The 18,172-nt window shown below is 42.3% G+C and overlaps 2 protein-coding genes and 1 pseudogene across 2 annotated transcripts in view; 1 reads left to right on the top strand and 2 right to left on the bottom strand.

The window, feature by feature from the left end:
* PABIR1 (PP2A Aalpha (PPP2R1A) and B55A (PPP2R2A) interacting phosphatase regulator 1) overlaps positions 1–17,582 on the bottom strand; it is a 94,408-nt gene extending 76,826 nt beyond the window's left edge. The window contains exon 1 of the mRNA XM_045840213.1: positions 17,496–17,582. The gene's annotated coding sequence lies outside the window, so the exon portion shown is untranslated. The remainder of the gene's footprint in view (positions 1–17,495) is intronic.
* The window catches only part of PIP5K1B (phosphatidylinositol-4-phosphate 5-kinase type 1 beta), a 322,492-nt gene extending 304,875 nt beyond the window's left edge, over positions 1–17,617 (bottom strand). The window contains exon 1 of the mRNA XM_045840212.1: positions 17,496–17,617. The gene's annotated coding sequence lies outside the window, so the exon portion shown is untranslated. The remainder of the gene's footprint in view (positions 1–17,495) is intronic.
* On the top strand, positions 3,574–18,002 carry LOC123819906 (annotated as a pseudogene).
* The last annotated feature ends 170 nt before the right edge of the window (positions 18,003–18,172 follow it).

Genomic DNA, 18,172 nt, shown 5'->3' with positions numbered 1-18,172 from the left:
AAATTTCTTGGCATATAGTTGTTCATAGTAATTTCTTACAATCCTTTCTATTTCTGTGGTATCAGTTGTAATTTCTCCCTTTTCATTTCCTATTTTATTTATTTGGATCCTCTCTCTTTTTTTCTTGATGAATCTGGTTAAAGGCTTGTCAATTTTGTTTATCTTTTCAAAGAACCAGCTCCTGGATTTATTGATTTATCATAATATTATTGACTATATCTCCTATGCTGTATTTTACATCTTTGTGATCATACTATAACTATCAATTTGTACTTCTTAATCCTTTCACCTCTTTCACCCAGTCCCTCAACCCCCTCCCCCGACTCTGGCAACCTCAAGTCAGCTTGCTGTGTCTGAGTCCAAAACAGCCATTTCCTGATTTTCCTGTTCCTGCCATTAGTTCCATTCTTCCAAGACAATCAATCATAAAATTTTCTGTTTTGTTGTGCTAATCTCCTTAACTCTTGATAACCTGCTTAAATCTCTTCTTATTGATTCTTATCAGGGACTTTCTCCCTACTGTCTCCAGGTCTCCACCAAAAGTTTGATCTATTGTTGTTTTAATTTCTCTGTTCATTATCTTTGTAATTTAAGTACTTAAGTCTTCATTTGGGTTTCCAACAATTTTTTTAGGTAAAACTGTCTTTACTTACAGAAGGCCTGATTATCTATGTCAAAAAATTCTATGATGCTACTAACGTTACTAAAATTAATACAGAGTTTAACAATTCACCAAAGAAAATACAAGGATGGCAAATAAACGCATGCAAAGAAGCTCAACACTATTAGCCACTAGAGAAATATAATTTAAAACCACAATGAACCATGACTATACACATTAAAGTATCAGAAGTCTTACCATACCAAGTGTGATGAAGCTGTGGAGCAACTGGAACTCTCATGTGCCACCCATGGGAATGCAAGATGGCACAACAACCCTATAATTCTACCACCTTCTTAAAAAATCCTCATCCAAGGATATGTTTATTGATTTTAGAGAGAGGGGGAGGAATTTGAGAGAGAGAGAGAGAGAGAGAGATTGGTTGCCTCCCATATGTGTCCCCAACCAGGGATTGAACCTGCAACCTAGGTATGTGCCCTGACAGGGAATTGAACCTGCAACCTTTTGGTGTATGGAATGACACTCCAACCAACTGTCACCTGGCCGGGGTTGGAATTTCACCAACTTTTAATGACTGTATCTTACTCCTTAATTTTAGGAGATGAGACTATTAGCATGCTCACTCTTCCCCTCTGCTTTGACATCTGACCTTTGTTACCTATTCTTTCACTCTGTTGAAGTTGCTACAATCTGCAATCTAGCCTGCGAGCATAACAAAGTCCACTGTGCTTCGTGCATAGTATGACTCTTAGGGCAGAAAATGAAGAAACAGCACCTGTACAATGATTATGCCACCATTCTCACTGCCAAGCTCAGTAAGGAACTAAGATTTTGCTCCCTTAGTTCTTTTTTTTTAAGATTTTATTTATTTACTTTTAGAGAGGGAAGGGAGGGAGAAAGAGAGAGAGAGAGAGAGAAACATCAATGTGCAGTTGCTGGGAGTCATAGCCTGCAACCCAGGCATGTACCCTGACTGGGAATCGAACCTGCGACACTTTGGTTCACAGACCGAGTTCAATCCACTGAGCTATGCCAGCCAGGACCCTTAGTTCTTATAGAACCAATGTTGTGATCCCTCTGCCATTGATGTTAAACTCTACAAGTTCCCCTCATTTTGATCAGTATTATCTCTATGTCATTAACTTCAGTCAAACCCCTCTGTCATTTGACACAGGTAACAACTATGAATATTTCTATTATTAATTGAAGTTTTCATTAACACCTGAGGAATGTCCAATTAACCTCAAACAAGCTTAAAGTTTCCACAGGTGTTAAAAGGCTTTCTGGATGACTTCTAGGAGCTTCTCTTAGTCCATCTAAATAGGCATCAGTCAAAACACTGACCAGCTTTGAATGTGAGGCACAGCACTAGGAACTCTGTGTAGTATGGTAACGACAACCACAAACCACACAATCTAAATTGAATAAGCAATTCATTTGTTTTAATACATTAAGCATCATGACCTAGTTTGGACTCTATCATATGGATTAGTAGCTGCCCACCAGCATTCTTTTTCTTTAACAGGTAAACATGAGTTTTGCCTTCTTCAGCAAACCTATACCCAAGCGTCATCTTTTTTTTAAAGATAAAAGTTCATTGCTCTCTTCATCCATGATGAGGGTATGTTTAAATCCCTGAACTCTGGTAAGAATTTTAGCAAAGCATCCCACTTGTATGCTTGGCCTCTGGGAATAGGGGGGAGCTCTTTTTTAATGGGAACCTCATCATAGCAGATGATACATGCTTTGTTTGCCACAGGTCTGCTTACCCAGGGGTTATAAACGTGGCTGCCTGGAGCCTGACCTCCTGCTGTAATTCTTATAAAATAAATTCTCTAACGTGTATGATGCTTTTGTACTAAGGACCTCAAAGGCCATCATTCTAGCTGGCCTCACAATGTGCCTCTGAACTAGACTAGGAGCCAGTGTATAGATTCTCATACCACAGATGAGGGGGGGAAAAGGCATAAAAGAGATCAACCCACTGGATCAAGGGTCACTATAGTGTCAGGAGAGGGGCAGGACAGGCCAGAATACCTGCTTCTTGGACCACAGCTCTCAACTGCCTCCAGACTCAGCTTGTGCAAATGTATGCAAAATGTCGTTTAAAAACAGCAGGAAGTTCAACCCAATGAAACCAGGAGATAAACTCCACTCACAATAAGCAATAGCGGTGGAGCTGCCAAAAGATATATTCTCTTCCTCTGAAAGTTTCATGTAGTGAGAATAATAAATGACAAGAATTCTGACAAGTGATAAATGACAAGAATGGATTTTGTGAACTGTTTTGCTAATTAAATTTCTTCTTCTTTTAAGTGAGAAATAGAACATTCCTACAAACACATTGTAAGCAGGCATTTTCAATTTAGTTCAGGTACATTCACTGATATAAATTCTTATACACCTTTGAGTTGTCCCCTTTTCACTTCATTCTGCTAGAGGAGAATAAAAATAATCAAAAAGCAGTAGGAGCAGCTAGCGTGTAGAAGACACTGGAGCTGAGAGGCTGGGCGGGAAACATGAAGTGGAGAAGAAGTGGTCTCAGTTGTCAGGACTCAAGTCTGCTTGGAGAGATAAGTGTAGAGCCACTGAAAAGTCAGCTTCAAAGAAAAGCTCCAAAAGAGTCAGAAGAGTAAGAATTCCAAAGGGAATGCGTGCCTGAGACATCACTCTGGGCAGGTGTGGGGATCAGAGAACCCTTCTACAGAACAGTGACATCAAACAGAACAGTGACATCGAACAGAACAGTATCGTGAAAATCTGATATGATTTTCTTAAACAGAGAAGGAAATGGAAGAAGATTTAGTAAGAAAAAATGGAATATGAAGAAATGACATTGCAAATGACAATCAGGAAGTGACATTTTTCTCAGACATTTTCTCTTCTGAGTCTACAAAGCTTTTCAGGGAAGTCTCATTTAATCCCGTGGCTGTAATCATTGGTGAGAGAACATGACACTCTGTCTTGACCATGGGCCTGTCTCCTTCCATCCACAGTCAGCAACTTCCTTCCAGACCCTCCACCTGGATGTCCTGCAGGTAACTCAAGCTCATCCACTCTCATGGCTTGAATCACTGCCCACAGACCAGCGCCCATCACACAGCCAGTGTCTCCATCACGGACCTCTCTCCTTACAGCTGCACAGGAATACCAAGTACACGTTCAAAATTGGATGCATCAGCACATCTCTGCCACTACAGATATGCTGTCTCTTCCAAATTCTCTCAGCTAATCATCATTCTCCAATCTCTCTGACCACTCAAGCCAAAAGCCAGAGAATCATCCTCTTCTACTCCTCCCATTTCCTTACACACCACCTGGACCTCAATGCTTGTGTGTGGTTGGAAGAGGAACTAAAGACTTAAGCACATTCTGGTCTTCATCCCCAATTCCCAGGACTTTCTGAATGGTGTCTGTACCAACATCATTCTCAAGCACAAGAAACTGAAGTATCACATGGGTAATTATGATCAGTATATGAAGATATGGCTGGAGCTGGAGGAGAACCAGATGAAGAGGTTTCACCAGGAGCAAGATCAGATTTGTGAGCGTATGAAGAAATACCTTGCTAGGTTTGGCTATGGCAGTGTTAAGCTGGCCCAGCAAGCCCACAACAAGCAGAATACAGAAAAGGATAGCACTGGGACTGACACAGAGACAAGACACTGTCATTTTGTTACCCACCATGTGGCAAGATCCTTCCACCATCATTATGGTGTAGAATGTGAGCCTCAAGTACACAAAAGATGGGCCTGGCATCTGTTGTACAACAATCTAGAGTTTGGTATTGATCTTGACACATAAGTGGCTTTGGCAGGGCACAATGGAGCAGCAAAGTCAACTCTTCTGAAGCTACTAACTGGAGAGCTACTACCCACAGACGGGATGATCTGAAAACACTCTTATGAGACGTTATAAGAGCAGTTGTACTTACACCTCTCGTGTTTGGAGTACATGATGAATTGCTACCCAGAGATCAAGGATAAGAAAGGAGGAAGATCACTAGGCAATATGGTCTCACTGGGAAAGAGCAGGTGAGCCAGGTCCAGAGCCTGTCTGATGAGCAGAAGTGCTGAGTGTGTCTGGCCTGGCTGGCCTGGCAGAACCCCAACATGCTCTTCCTGGACAAGCCCACAAATCACCTGGATATTGAGACCATCAACAGCCTGACAAATGCCACCAATGAGTTTGAGGGTGGTATGATGCTGATCAGCCATGATTTCAGACTCAGTCAGCAGGCAGCACAGGAAATCTGGGTCTGCGAGAAGCAATCCCCAAGAGGCCCGGAGACATCCTGCCTACAAGGAGTACCTCAAGTCCAAGCTGGTGGGCGAGAAGCCCAAGCTCACCAGGAGGACCCACAATGTGAGGGCCCCTGGGCCACATTCCTGCATTGCTGTGATTTCTCTCCCCAGCCCCTCCCCTTGCCCCACCTGCCTTAGCTGCACTCTGTGATCCTATCCACAGCTGTACAGTACCTTTCTGTTTCCTCTCCTTCCAATTATTTTTGTCCATGTTTGGACTCCAGTGGCTATTTCTGCTAGCCCCTTGCTGGTTCCTGACAACAATGAATGCAGCCAGAGGCACCTGAGCATTAGCCCAAGGGCCCACATCCTGACTGGTCCATGAAGGAGCTTAGGATCCTGGATTTCTGGGTTTTGGTGATGTTGGAGGAATATCCCCCAACCCACTGCCCACTTTCTTTCTGCTTCTGGTTTGAAGGTCTGGATTGGGCACTTAGTCCTGATCGGGTTTTAAATAATTATCTAACAGTGTATCTTTTATACCTGTGTGACATCTACAAAGTGCCCAATAAAGAAAGACATAAATAAATAAATAAATAAATAAATAAGATTTTTCCTGAAGTCTTCTGACATATATGGAAAGTGACTATTCCTTATATAAAGTTTGCACAAGATGAAATGATGCATCATGTTTACATTATAAATTGCCACGTAGGACAGGGAGTGTCTGAGAAACTGCAAAACTAAATAATGAAGCCCAAATGTACACAAAGCTTAAGAGCTGAAATTCCATTCTGTTTTCTATAAACAACCAAAAACAAAAGTTATGTTTCTCTCTTAATCCCTAGTACGAGAGACTGATTTCCCACTTACTCCACTTTTCATAAATCTTCACCATTCTGTTTAAACTATGTCTTGGGAAAAACAATAAAAGGGCATCATTTAAATATAGCTTGCCAGAACAATACTGCTATTGTGGGTTCTTTTGTTTCCATATAATGAATTCATAAACCTAAGAATAGTCTGGTTCACATCACTCCTTAACAATAAGTAAAACTTTTCATATTCACTTTTCTTGTTTTGTTGCAGATATTAAAGTTTGTTTTCCAATGGAAGATGGACATCAGGAAACTTGGGGAAATTTTCTATGCAATTTCTCCAATGGAAAGAGAAATATCCTTGGCAATCTATAACCTCTCAAACAATAAAACATTAAAAATGAAGCTGTTACCAATCAACCATAAATCACCACTCTAAGTTAAATGAAAAAGTCTATGAAAGTGTGCTTTAGACCGTAATGTAGTAAACATATAACTCTTTTACAAAAAGAAAAAAGAAACCATGAATAAATATCTCAGTCTAAAAAGGCAGCACTTTATTTATCTGAACAGCCCCAAATAGAACATAAGGAAAACATGCTCTTTTTTTGGCCAATGAAGAGAACAAGAAAAAACCTAAAGCTTGTTTGCTTTACAAATGGAACTCTTAAGGCCCTCCCTCAAAAAATGCTTTTTTGCCTTTAAAAAAAATGTCACTCTCAATGTGTTACATGAGTCTACTTGGGAAACATGACTCAGACACCGTGGGGGTTACCTGGGTCCCAAGGTCATTATGGAGTCTCAGCAGCGAAAGATTAGTGAAGGGGGATCAGTGCTGAGCCACAGAAACAGCGCCATCCCCCCCCCCCACCCCGCCAAATAATCAAGTAAAAGCAGATAAGATTTTCAAGAGTAGTAAAGTAGGGCCATTTGGTTCAGGGGCAAGAGCTCCCATCCTTGAATGAATAATAAAGCTGTCACTCCGTCATAGCAAAAAAGATACACCCTGTGCAGTAAAATTTTTTTAAAAGTCAGAGAAAGTTGTGACAATTTGGGGGAAATTTCCTATACAAAAATTGGCTATAATAAATGTAGACACTTAACGGAGCAAAGAAACCCTTAGTAATCAGGAAATCTATTCTAGAATTAAAAGCCTGCCCCAAAGTTCTGAGCAGCCAAGAGTTTCCTGTTTGAAGCTACTTTCATCTGGTGCTTGAATGGCCAATTAAAAATGATCAGGCTTGATGTCTCAATGTATTTCAGGCAGGAAAAAAAATAGGCTGTCAAATTGTTCCTGAAATATTTTTAAAGGGAGGGTATTTTTTGTATAGTATATAGGTTCATGTTAAACTAAATTAGTATCAACTGTATGGTGAGCATTACATGAAAATTACCCTAGAAATGTCCCAGTTTAAAGGTCATCACTGCAGCTTATTTATCCTGTGTAACAGACAAGGCAGCCTTAGGAGTTCCTTTCCCCCAACGCTATCAGATGTCTACTCTCTAGTGTCTTCTAGAAGGCAATTAAAACTTGGCAGGGGGAGCTTTGTAAAGTTGTTAACTCACAACCCTCCCTGAACCCACAGGGGTGGAAAGAGCACTGGACAAGGAGTCATGGTCAGCACCTAAACAAAGGCACACCTGTGGCCTGAGCTTCCATACAGGCAGCACCAGAAGGGACAATAAATTAGGATCGTGCTTTCCAAATTGCAGGTCTCATGAAACCATAAAAATCCCAGAAGAAAACACAGGCAGCAAAATCTCAGACATTGCTCATAGAAAATTGTTATTGGATGTATTTCCCTCAGCAAGGGAAACAAAAGAAAAAATAAACAAATGGGACTACATCGAACAAAAAAGTTTTTGTACAGCAAAGGAAAACATCAACAAAATAAAAAGACAACCCATGGAATAGGAGAACAGATTTGCCAATGGAGCTGATAAGGGGTTAATATCCAAAATTTATAAAGTACTTACAAAACTTAACACCAAAAAAAAACAAACAACCCAATTAAAAAAATGGGTAAAGGGCATAAGCAGACACTTCTCCAAGGAGGACATACAGAGGGCCAATAGACATATGAAAAGATGCTCAACATCACTAATCATCACAGAAATGCAAATTAAAACTACAAAGATACCATCTCACACCTGTCAGGATAGTTATCATTAATAAATCAACAAACAAGTGCTGGCGAGGATGTGGAGAAAGGATGTTGAGTTTTAGAGTACCCCTAAACACTCATTTCCTTTTGCACTGTTGGTGGAAATGCAGAGTGGTGCAGCCACTGTGGGAAGCAGTGCGATGAAATCTCAAAAAATTAAAACTGGATCTGCCTTTTGACCCAATGATCCCACTTTGGGGAATATATCCGAAGGAACCCAAAACACTAATTTGAAACAACATAAGCGCCTCTATGTTCTCTGCAATGTTATTTACAATCACCAAGACAGGGAAGCAGCCCAAGTGTCCATCCATAGATGGGTAGATAAAACTACTATGGGACATTTACACAATAGAATTGTACTCGGCTGTAAAAAAGAAGAAAATTTACCCTTTGTAAATTTTCTTTGTATGGATGGACCTGGAGAACGTTATGCTAAGTGAAATAAGCCAGTCACAGAAAGACAAATACCATATGATTTCACTCATATGTGGAATCTAATGAGCAAACTGATCTAACAAACAACCAGAGACTCATAGATGGAGAGCAGATGACAGCTAGTGCAGGGAGTGGTTAGGGGGTGGAGGGATTGAGCAAAAAGTAAAAAGGACTCATGGACATGGACAACAGTGTGGGGGGAGGGGAGTATAAGGGGACTAAATGATCATGGGAAAAATATAATGAAGATTAAGTCAAATAAAAATAAAAAAAATAAAAAAGAACAAATTGCAGGTCTCCGCCCATCAAGGGGAATATAATAAAGTTGTGGCATCATGAACAGTGTTTGGCAGGAAAGAACATATCAGAAAATATCAGAGCATGTTTCATATAGTATAACTAAGCATCATTCCATGAAGCCTTTATTTTAAATATAATTATTTATATGTCTATATCTATACTGAGTTATAGTTTATAATGTGTTTCTTAAAGAGCACTAACTTAGCCATAAAGGGTTGCATGATGGTCTGAATATTTGTGCGCCCCCAAAGTTGAAACCCTAACTCCCAATGTGATGATATTAGGAGGGGGTTTTGGGGGAGCAATTAATTATGTCATGTGGGTGAAGCCCTTATGAATGGGGTTAGTGCCTTAGAAAATAGGCCACAGAGAGCTCTCTTTCCACGTGAGGATGCAATGAGAAGTTGGCAGTCTACAGCCTAGAAGAGGGTTCTCATCAGAACCCAACCATGATAGCCTCCAGCCTCCAGAAGAACTGTGAAAAATAAGTTTCTGCTGTTTATAAGCTACCCAGTCTACAGTACTTTGTTACAGCAGCCTGAATTAAGACAGTTTGCTACTTCTCTCATTCACAGTGCAAGTGGCACTGAGCCAATGAACAAAAAATCATGGGCAAAGATTAAATGCCAGCTTTGTTTAGGCCAATTTATGTTAACTATTTTCTATAGAATCCTACAATCCTGTTTCTTATTTCATCCCAAAGATACCTAAGCTAATATTTTTAGCCTCCAACTAACTCCACCCTCAACTGCTTTTCTCTTATCTAATAAGCAGTCTGTGAGTCTCTGCTTCCTGTTTGAATGGGTGAGAGCACCTCAGGGATTCCAGGGTCACTCTAAAAATCTGGATTGGGCAGGTCCCTAGGATCACTCTGAAGTCCACATCCTTTGCCTGTAAGATTAGTTACCACTGTGGGCCTAACTGCACACCAAGAGGCCAAAAGCATCAGGGGTAGGGTGCTGTTTGGAAGAGGAAGTCCTTAGAGGTTGTACAAGAGTTCAAAAGGCCCGAAGGTGTCTACTCCTGTGAGGGCTTCGAGTAAATGGGTGTGCGAGGAAGGATCTGGCCAATACAGTCTAGCCATCTCAATTGCTCTGGCTGTAGTCCGGATGATGGATCAGAGGGGAGCCAGCATGGACTCAGGAGCCCGGAGAGGCTATGGCTAGAATCCAGCAGAGAGATGTAAAGATGGACTAGGACAGAACCAGCAGATGGGGTCAAGGATGGCCCCGGGTCTCTGCCTTGGCCCCGGTGGTAGCTAGTGGTGCCCATCATGGAGCTGGCCGACACCAGGACCAGGTATGGAGAGAAAAGATCATGCCTCTGGTCTTGGGCATGTAGAACTGGAGGTACCTTTGGGATAGCCAAGTATAATCTAGAGCTCGCAGATAGAAATTCTAGGTTCCCTTATGTTTTCTTTTTTAAAAACTCTTCTTCCAAAACTACATTTTGAGGTGCAGCTACATGAAGCAGACAAAAGAATGTGGGCTTAAAATCAGAAAAGTCAGGGCTGGAGCCATCATCCCTGTGCTCATGAGCATATACCTAACCTAACGTGGTTTCCATTTCCTCCTCTATCATCCAGGAACACAGTGAAGGTGAAAAGTAATAGCGCTAGAAAAGGGCCCAGGAGAGTATCAGTCCTCAGCAAAGTGAAGCCAGAAACACATTCATGCTCTTTGTACACTGCATAGCACCTGGTACTGTCCCAGTCAAGGGATCCATCAGTATCTAGTACGTTAAACTGATCTGAAATATTCTAAGAACTGTCAGTAAACCACCATTTCCTCTTGCGAGAAAACCACTAGCTCTCGAAATCATTCTTCCACTTTGCATCCTATTGAAGTGACCCAAACATTGAAGTGACCCAAATATAAGTTATGCACAGAACCCTTCTTACCTTCATCACCCATATACCCTGGTCTGTCTCCCAGTTTTGGGGAGTATCTATTACCTAGCAGGGCTAGCGACCATCAAGAGCTTTTTTGTCCTATTGAAAGTCCTAGATAGCCAATCCAGTCATATACATTTATTCTCTTGTGATCCACACAGCTCTGAGAAAAGCCAAGACTAGTGATATTTTTCCCCTGGCATTTCTTTTTTTAAAAAATATTTTTATTTATTTACTTTGTAGAGATACAGGAACAGAAGGAGAAAGAAAGGGAGAGAAACATCAATGTGTGAGAGGTACATTGATTGTTTGCCTCTCACACAACCCTAATAGGGGAACCTGGCCTGCAACCCAGGCATGTGCCCTGACTGGGAATCAAACCTGCAACCTCTTGGTTTGCAGGCTGGAGCTCAATCCACTTGTCCTTGTATTTCTAGCAGAGCAGGCAGATGGAGTCTTCTCCACACACCCTGGGATTTTCCTAGCAATACCAAGCACTTCAGGAGACTTACTCTGTACACTGAGCAATGGATTTATTGTTTCCTGCCAATATCAAATGTATATCAGAATGACATGGAGGCCTGTTGACACTCAGACTCCTGATTGCCACTCCCAGAATTTCTGATTCAGTCGGTCTGGTTTATGACAACATGTGTGTCCAACACGTGCTTCTGCTGGTGGCGGTCCAGGCGCCACCCCTGAGAACTTCTTCTCTGGTGTTGGGCTATTGATGCATCTAACAGTTAAAGAACAGTGAGCTGAGGGTGGGAAGTTTTTACCTAAAATGTCATAGGATTTGCCTTGTATATTATCACCAAGATGCCTCGATTAAGAATTACATATGTTATGATTCAGGTACTTTTAGAGCCCATTTTAATAGTTTTGGAATGATCTGTTTTATGCTTGATAGTTTCTATGTATCTGTACTCTACTAGTTACTTTTGAGTAAATGAAAAGGAGTAACTCTTTAGAGATACTGCTTCATCCTTATGCCAAAAGTTATTCACCTAAACAAGCATTGTTCCCTCCTCCTGGGGGACTTGGTTGTCATTGTCATAGAACTGCTCTCATTAGCAGTTCCTAATTTAAGAACTGTCTTCACAGCTAAACCCGTTCAGCTTGACTTAGCTTATTAGTGGCCCAGTTCACCTTGACAGGATGGATGGGACTTACTCACTCATTTAGTTACTGGGCACCTACTACATGTAAAAAAAGAAAGTGTTCAAGAACCATGACTTCAAAATGTTTATAATCTTGGAGTGAGTGTAAGTTTGGGCAAAGGTAGTAAAAAATCAAGTGAAATACGTAAATGTGTAAGTGTCCATTGTGATGAGTGAAAGAAACATATGGAGAGGGTCCCCTTTGGGTTAGATGATCAGACAAGGCCTCAAGAGCAGATGACATTTAAGATGATTGACTTAGGGAAGCTTAAAGTCCATTCTCATCTGTGCACCCTGGGCCAAACTCACGATGAAGCCACTCTGGGTGCTTTAAAAATATGTTTAATTAGTGCTTATAAATACTGAATAATAAACAGAGCAACACATTTCACACTTACATTGTTACTTCTATTAAGGAAAAGAAATAAAAAATCATTCCTAGGCATGCTAGTTAAAAAAAGGTTGGAGGTCTGATGAATAAATACCATTTATGATGAAAAATGAAGGACACTATAAACTATTGAAACTAGCCTGCTTGACATTTCTAAATGGTCTAGAAAATAATAGAATCATTAGAATAATTATGAAATGTCCCAAGGTGATGAGTGATTTTCTTTTGGATGCATAAAGTGTTCAATACATTTTTATTAAATCCCCCTCTTGCCAGGCATAGTGCTAAGTTCCAAGAATGCAAAGGCAAATAAAACATGATGCCTAACCTTTTCCATTGACAAATATTAGCTGAACACCAAAGATGTGCTTACCACTCCCTCAGGCAGGTCATAATATTGCTTCTTTGGACCGCTGCTCTTTTGCTTCCTGACTTTGTCAACAAATGTTATGACCCAGTGATCCACCGACATGATAGTGGGCATGTGTTTTGTTTTTTTTTTTAAAGAAAGAAAGGGAAAAAGTGCATTTTAAATGTTGAAACCCCACTACAAACATATTGAGTCTGCTGCATTTCTTGTGCTTGTGAAGCAAAGAAACATTTTTTTTATGGCTAGCTATAATTGTATCTTCTTTGCAAACCCCTTGCTCAACATTACTGAGTGGCAAAGATTTAAATATCACCTTTTTCTTACAAAATGGATGAACTTTCCACAGTCCTGTCTTTAGTCCTGGAACTTTAGTTTCAAGTCAAGTTAATTATCCTCCCTGGGCCCCCAGTGCTTGAATTCCAACCCTTGCCTGAACCTCAACTGAAAAGTCACACACGCCTGTTTTTAGTGGGAGCAATACTGCACACTCAGTGCTTTATGTTTCATTACAATTTCACAACTGACTTTGTAAAACCCCTAGAGAAAACAAGTCACAAGATCTCACTGCTCACCTATTCTGTAAATTCCCCCAAACAAACTGCACACCCACTGTTTAGTCAGCCCCTTAAACAACACAGAAGACTTTCTACAAGAAGGCACCTCATAGAGTTGTCCATTCAAATGTGGGTTTGCCTTAACTTCAAATGATCACACCAAGGCACTGCCAGCTAACTAAACATGTCACTGCCTCAATTGTTAACTATGTTTCAAATCTTCCCAAGAATAAACAAGTTTGGGATGGATTCTTGTGTTTTCTTATATCATCATCTCCTTTCTATGGCTCTGATGAAGTCAGACAGAAGTGAATACAATTGAGAATGGCACTCACAAAATCAAGCCTGTTTTTCCTGGCCTAATCTTTTATACTGGAAGGAACACGACTGAATAAAATGTTTCAATAGCAGGTAATTGTTTACTATACAGTACACTGCAAAAATTTCACCAATAGGTTCAGTTTAAAGTTTATTTTTTAAAAGAAAAATACTAAACAAAAGGCTAGGTTTCTCTCCTCCCTTATTTGCCTTCCTTTTAAAAGAATTTCCAGATAAGTCTACAAATGAACAGCTGAGCTACATAATGTACAATTCTAACTGGGCAGCTTCTACAAAAATAAAAGGCCTCCTTCCAACTCCAGTTAAAGTACTTGATAAAAGAGAACATGTTTCTGCAGCAAATACATTTAGAACTTGGTGTTTTACAGAGTAACTAATGAAAGATCTAGCCATAGGAGAAAAAAAATATTTTTCCAGGATATTGAGTGTTCTGACTCACCATTTAACAGAAGTACAAGCAAAAATGAAAATGAAAAGTAAATGTATACATATTTATGACTTTATTGGCTATATGACAGGGCCACCTTTGGCTTCTGGCTTTATTTACCAGGAAGATAAGCTTGGAAAACCAGCATGCATTTGTATTCCTATTCAAATAGTCTTCTGTCTCTAAGCACTGGTTGGAGCAAAATATTAATTCCGAGTCTGCTGATCTATAGAGCCCAGAGAAACACCGAGAATAGATCAAAACAGACAAATTTTTTCTTCTTGAAAGTAAAAAATGCACCTTCATGTAAAACCCCTGGCACAATCTTGAGTATGAACCTCCTTAAGAATTCCACAGTAGCTCTGATCCTCCTGCTAAACATCTACGTGACCCTGAGCAAGCCATTTCACCCCTCTAAGCCTCAGCTCTCTTACCCATAAAAGGTGCGAGTGTCTGAACTAGTTAGTTAATATTTGAAGTCTCTTATCAGAAAGAAATACACCTCCATCCCCAATGGCTGGGTCTGTTAATAATATTTAAGACCCATTCTAACTCTTTGCCATCATTCTTCTAAGTACAGAAACACTACTCAGTACACAGAAACAAGAGGTGTAAAGAGAAGAGGATTCTTAAGGGGAACAGAAACTAGGTTTGTTTTGTTAATTAGGTTCCCCCTCTGAAACCACATGCTGGTAGTAGCATGTGCTGAAATTTACTCAAATACATACATAAAAAAAGAGTGGTTGCTTTCTCCCTCTCAAGACATACTCTTTCATGAAATGGCACGAGTCGATTTCTAGTAACACATCTTTCCATAGGTGAAACTTTGCTAACTAAGTGGGTGAGGCAAGCAAAAGAGTGTAATATGGATGACATGAGTCCATTGTCCATGTGGAATAAGAACGACTCTTCTTCATACTATGTATTGAGGAAGGAGAGCAACAATGGGCACCTCTACCTGCCAGCTTCAGGAGGCACACCTCTTGTAGGTGAATTATCCTATGGGCCAGCAGATGTTGGAATTTACATGATGAGATGCTAGTGATTTCCTTAGGAGTTATTTGATTCACCTCCTTCACTCCACAGCTATTTATTGAGTACTTACGGTATATAAACCCTGAAACTGAAAAATAAACAAATAAAGGTACTGAGTTGACTGTCCGGAATTTTCAAGTAAATCCTGACATGTATTTTAGAGTAGGTCAGCCCCTCATAATATTTTCAAGTCAAATTGTAATACCAAACAAGATGCTGAGCTGAGGTACACTTGGAATTTCCTTTCCCTTCATTACCATATTTTGCGGTGTATAATGTGCACTTTTTTTGCCCAAATTGTTGAGGGAAAAATAAGGATGTGCATTATACATGGGGATGATGATTACATAACATGGGCATAATAAGCCTGTGTATAATGTGCACAAAATGTGGATGAGCATTATGCAGGGCAAAAACGGGTAAGTGGTCTGTGGTAAATGAGAAGGAGGAGTAAATCACATGTGAAATAGATAATGAGTTAAGTCCCTAGTAAGTCAAGGTTAAAAGGCTTTTTTTCCCCTGTAGAGAAAATTATAACACTGGATTACAAATATACTGATGTACATTGTAGAATACTAAAACTAGAAGGAGAAGGATAATTCAATACAAACCTCTTGTTTTATATGTGAGAGACCTAAGGTTCAGAGATGACATGGTTTGGCCCAGGTCATACAGATGAAGATAGTGCCAGAACTAGAACCCAGGTCACCAGCAGGCATGCTTAACAGTCCCTAGTGTAGTGCAGCATCTGTGATGTGTCCTAATTGCTATCGGAAGTGGAACAATGGTATAATCCACAAAGCAGTGGAGTAGGCATCAGGAGTTCTGAGTTCTAGCCTTGTAAACTCCATTGGATTAGACATGAAACCACAGACACCTCCCATCACCTGTTTAAACCTCAGTATCCTCATCTGTCAAGTGTGAAAGGTAATTCACAGTAAGACTGTGCAGAAAAAAATAAATGCAGAAGCTCTGGCCATTGTAAACATGTTATACAAGTACAAAACCTGCACTGGGTGGTGACAGTGGTGGTGGTATGGGTATTTCAAAGAACCTTGCTGTGACTCCAATTCCAGCCAGTTGTTACCATGCTAAGACCCTGGACCTGTGAGCCTCATGTTCCTCCTGCAAATATCAAGTTCATAACCTTTGTCCCGAGTCTCTCAGAAGTGGTCAGAATCAAGTGAGAACACTGACAAGCATTTACAAGTAGTAAGGCACTGATGTAACTTTAAAGTGTTGTTATTAAATCCCTCTAGTCTTAATTTAGATGAAAATGGAATGTGGTTTAATCTTTCAGCTCTTAATAGTTTCCTTCTTGAGAGATCATTAAGCATCAGTCTCAGACTTACCAGCTTTCTCATCAGTCCTCATAAGTCTCCACTCATATTACTGCATACAGAGGCACCATTTCCCTCAGCTCCAGATCATGTGTGATGCTTATTCAACTTCCCACTGGCATGAAGTTGACTGAGAAAGGTTTTTTTCCAGGGCCGCCTTTCAGTTGGAAATACTCTGACAAAAGCTCCCGTGAACACTATTCTACTTCACACCAGAGTGGTAATGAAACAAACCCTTCTGCTTTTCTCCACTGGGCTGCAGAACACCAGCCTTTCCACAAAACAAGGGAGAAAGAAGTCTGGATGGATGATCTTCACCAAAGGGGCAACAGCGGCTCCCCAAACCTCCAATCAGTAATATTGATGAGGGGACCGCTTCTCCTTTGCATAAGACTTAATAACACATTATGAGGCCCAACCGGTCCCTCAGGAGTCATTCATCTTGCAGCTAGGGCCTCCAGCAGGCTGAGAATTTCATAGAAAAGTGTTGGGGCGGGGGTGGTATTTTTGGTCTGCAACACTCTGCCTTTAAAAAGCATCAGAGTAACTAGCATTTCCTTGTTGAGAGCCCTGATTGCGGTACACAAGACGAAAGAATTCATCAGCCTACCCAAACAACTTCTTTGGAACAGGTTTCTACCCAACCACGCTGAGAATGTGAGACAAATAAACGAGGGAGGGGGGGGATAAGAAATGACAACAGGCTCATTTGCATAGATGAGCGATTAGGAGACTTTTGTTGTCTTCTGTTTTGGCGACTCCTGGCTCTGGTCTGACAAATCAAACCCTGTCAGTCTCTCTCTCAGTTCCGCCGCCCGGCCCCCACCCACCACCCGCTCCCACCCTCCAGCCCCAGCTGTTGAAGCGTCACGTTGATGGGGCTAGGGGAGAGGCAGAGGAAATGCATAAGTCTGTTGCAGCATTTAGGCTGGAACCATACGGCACCTGTTCAATCCGGTCCAGTGCCAGAAATGACCAGAACACTGACTTGAGAGCCCCTCTTAAAATCCCAGGGGCGCCTAACAAGTTCACCTCTGATTAATACAGGGTGAGGGTAGTGGGAGATGTCTCCCGATACTGCCAAATTCAGCGCGTTCCCCAGAAAAAAAGGACGGGGCTCCTGAATAAGTGAACCGGGAATGCTCCCCGAGTGTCACTGCGGCCCCGGGATCAGAGTGGCAAGCGGGTGGGTGATGGCGCGGAGCGCACAGCTGTGGCCCCCGCGGAATGAATGTCCCGCTTCGGTAGCCGCGCGCACCTCTTTTAGCCTACCGCCAGCACAACGCAGACACAGTGGGAGCGTGAAGAGACCGTCAGGATTCGTTCAGAGCCAGAGTCCCTAAACCGGAGCCCAGAAGGAGGGTCCAGGGAGGAGGGGCCGGGGACGCGCAGGAAACTTACCTCACTGGGGCAGCATTGGGGCGCCTCCGTTGTCGGGACCAGTTGCGCCACAGTCTGCAAGTTATCGGGGTGCCGTTGATTCCCCACCGCGAAGGGAGAGCAGGGCGGGCCAGGCGCGGGAGGGTCCGCTGGCTGGGGGCGGGGCCCGAGCTCAGAGGAGAGAGCCGGCAGGTGCAGGGGCCTGAGTCGCGGGGCCAAACTGCGCCGGACGCGCCTCGCCTCGCCGGGGGCGCGCGGCTGCTAGTGTGCAATGCGCGCGCGCCGCGGCGAGTGTGTGTGTTCCCTCTTTCCCCTTCCTTCCCCGCTAGTCCTTCGGTCAGACTGAGCAGCGAACGGCCACCAAACCACCAGCCTCTAGAAACAGCTCCACAGCCCGCGCAGCCTTGCGGCCGCGCTCTCGCAGGCCGGCAGCCGAGGAGCAGCGGCGCCCCCCGGTTGGGGCGCGGGTCCCGGCGCACTACGCGCCGGAGTCGGAGAGAGGCGCAGAAAGAGCAGACTGCTCGGTGACTGCCGAGGCTCCGGGAGGCTGCAGGCCCCGCCCGCCGGCCGCCCAAGCTCTTCCCCTTTTCTCTCCACCCCCTTGCTCCATCCCGCACGCCCTGCAAGGAAGCCAGACCGGTTTACAGCAGCGAGGCAGCTGGACCCTCCACGGAAGTCGGCCTGGGCGCCAGAGTGGA

The sequence above is a fragment of the Phyllostomus hastatus genome, unplaced genomic scaffold (assembly GCF_019186645.2).
Source record: "Phyllostomus hastatus isolate PE091 unplaced genomic scaffold, TTU_PhHast_1.1 phas_contig_34, whole genome shotgun sequence".
Taxonomy (NCBI): Eukaryota; Metazoa; Chordata; class Mammalia; order Chiroptera; family Phyllostomidae; genus Phyllostomus; species Phyllostomus hastatus.
The sequence above is the reverse complement of the archived record's forward strand: the minus strand, read 5'-3'. Positions and strand labels throughout refer to the sequence as shown.